Source organism: Triticum dicoccoides, chromosome 5B (genome assembly GCF_002162155.2).
Source record: "Triticum dicoccoides isolate Atlit2015 ecotype Zavitan chromosome 5B, WEW_v2.0, whole genome shotgun sequence".
In the NCBI taxonomy this organism is placed as follows: Eukaryota; Viridiplantae; Streptophyta; class Magnoliopsida; order Poales; family Poaceae; genus Triticum; species Triticum dicoccoides.
This window is the reverse complement of record NC_041389.1, coordinates 28,188,788-28,191,778: the sequence shown is the minus strand read 5'-3', so window position 1 is coordinate 28,191,778 and position 2,991 is coordinate 28,188,788.

The window sequence follows — 2,991 nt, the reverse complement described above, 5'->3', positions numbered from 1 at the left end:
AGAGAGAGAGAGGATGGCTGGTCCAGCAAGGCCGGGGGGAGGGAGATTTGGTGGAGTTTGTGCTACACTCCCGGGCTTGTTTATGTCTCCTCATATCCGTCCAAGATATGAGCTGAATACGGGGTTGTGACCAATGCTTACGTTTTTTTTTTGAGAAATCTTGCCTGCTTTATTTATTCAGAAGCAATTGTCATAGGTACAAGATTGGGGTCATGGGGGTTACCCAACCAAACATGTCTACATATATGTAGGTTACAAGCAAACTTGGCGAGATTGTGAGCTTCAAAATTAAAGTTCCTACGCTCAAAAACAAAAGAGCAAGTAATAAAACTATTACAGTGGTTCATTATTTCATGTACCAACGCAGCATTGGGGCCTCCTGTTCCCCTATTGATATCATTAACCGCCTCTTGGCAATCCGATGCCACGCAAACTCTCTGCTGTCCCAAGTCATCCGCCAAAGCAAGAGCCTCACGGCATGCATATGTCTCCAGGGTTAAGGGGTCCGTGATCCCATGATAAACCATCGCCGAAGAGCCCAAATAGTGCCCCTCATGGTCGCGGCATAGGGCAGCAACTGCACCTCCTCTCCGTGATCGTACCACAGCCCCATCAACATTAATCTTCGCAATGCCAGTTGGTGGAGGAAGCCACCTTTTCGGTTGTGGTGGTGCAACAACAGTACGTTCATGCACTCGAAAAGCATCATTGTGTCCCAACTCGTCAATGTAAGTATTGATAAAGGACGCCGTATGTTGGGGACTGAAATATGGATTCATAAACAGCCTTCCTCCTAGCATACCATATTGACCAAAGCGTGATGACCATCCTTGTGAAACTAGCATGGTCCAGTTTCACTAAGATCAAATAACCAAATTCTTGCGTTGGATTCCTCGTTCTCCGCCATTAGAGACACCAAATTTTCGTCCGACAGCGCCCACACGCACCGGGACATTGTGCACGCTACCAACGCATGTCTCCATGAGTCCTCACATCCACAAAGCGGGCACACATCTTTGTCTGACATATTTCTCCTCTTCAAGACATCAGTTGTGGGGAGTGAGTGATGATCTAGCCTCCAAAGAAAGATCCTCACCTTCGACGGGATTTTAAGTCTCCACAAGGATGTCCAAGCTTTTTCGTCTTTCTCGTTGTGAGATGATTCGCTGCTTCCGTTCAGCCACTCCTCCCTCTGAATTTTTGTCTTAAGCAAAAACTTATATGCCGAACTAACACTGAACTTGCCTTTCTTGTCCGGGTACCATGCCCAAAAGTCCTCAACATTGTGGGTACAAACTGGGATTTTCAAGATAGCATCAACATCTATGGGCAAGAACACTGACCGGACTATAGTCTCGTTCCAGGAGGCTGTCGCCGGGGATAGCAATTCCGAAACGTACCTAGGAGGATGAGCAACCAGTGACGTGATGGGCCGTGGCGTCATCTCCTTCGGTATCCAGTTGTCGCTCCATATCTCCGTAGTTTGACCATTGCCAATTCGTCGAATGAGCCCCTATTTCAACAACTCCCGTCCTTCAAGTATAGCTCGCCAAATCTGAGATGGTTTTGACCCCAACTCGGCGTCTAGGACCGTAGTGTTAGGGTAGTATGCAGCCTTCAAAATTCTCGCACTCAAGCTCATTGGTTCTTGTAAGAGTCTCCAAGCTTGGCGAGCCAATAAAGCTAGATTGAAAATCTCAAGATCCCTGAAGACTAACCAGCCTAGGTGTTTCGGGCTAATGCTTACGTATATGGACGGTTTGAGGAACCAGGTTGGGTCATGATCTTGTTAGTGTTAGTGATGGGCCGTCCACCCAAATGTGTATATGGAGCGTATGTGTCTTTCGTGAGGTTCCAGTGGGCCCGATCCAAGTTCTCGATCCTCTCGGCGACAATCGATGCCAGCTTCAAAAAGTCAAGTTGGAAAAAAGTTGAAGAGAGAAAACCCCACGCCATTAGTACTACTTTGAGCTCTCGATGTGCCCTGCCCTTCCAGTTGCAGTTGGTCCTACGAGACATTCAGATTGCTTGCCGGGTACACGACCACGGGACGAGAGAGCACGCTTGGTGGCCGAATGGAAATTTTTGTCCGGTTCTGTCTCCTCCACAGGTTGGCCCCGCAAAGATTCTCATCTAGTATCTACTCCTGTAGTCTACTACTCCGGTCCCCAACACATGCAAGCGGGCAAGTACTAGTATAAAAGCCTAAAAGTAGAAGCTACCCTGCCCCCTGTCCATCGCTGCACGCAGCTTCATAATCTTCCCCGCCTTTGTGCTAATGATACTTTAGGGTCACCTTCATCCCTCCGGTCTCCGGATGTTCTTTTTCAATGTTTTGGGAGCTCTTTCCTTTCTATGTAAATCACATTCTACTAAGAAGAGAATGCTTGCAACCTCACAATATAGATAAAAATAAAATATCGGTGGTACAATTTCTTCTAAACAATTCTGAATTCATGCCGATATGTTGCATGCACCAGGTAAAGATTCAGCACCCAAAGCATCAGCTGATAGCAGTCTTTGGCAATATCTTCAAAATATAATATCTCAAGAGATTTAATGATAGCAACTTTATACCTCTAGTAAGACAACATATTATCAACAAGAACTGATACTGTAAATGTGAATACCAATGTAGGCATGCCTGCAACTCCCCGCGTAACCGTCGCCAGACAATGTCTCGCCACTAGAGATGACGCATGTCGCCGTAGCCGGTCATTGGCTCGTCGCTGGAGATGAAGAGACAGAGATTAAGAATAGCATAGACAATTTATCAAACACCTAGTAGACACATACGGTATGATAGAACATCCAATCAAAATTTGAAGAGCGAAAACTGAATGACGTCAAGAGGGAAGAGAAGATGGAATGTTGACCAGCCGGCGGGACAGGGCAAGAAGCAGGCGCACCTAGGAGAGTGGCGTTGCAGCACCCGAGCACCAGTGCTCTCTATATTTGACTTTTTCAAATTCGTATTTTTAAAGTTTCAAA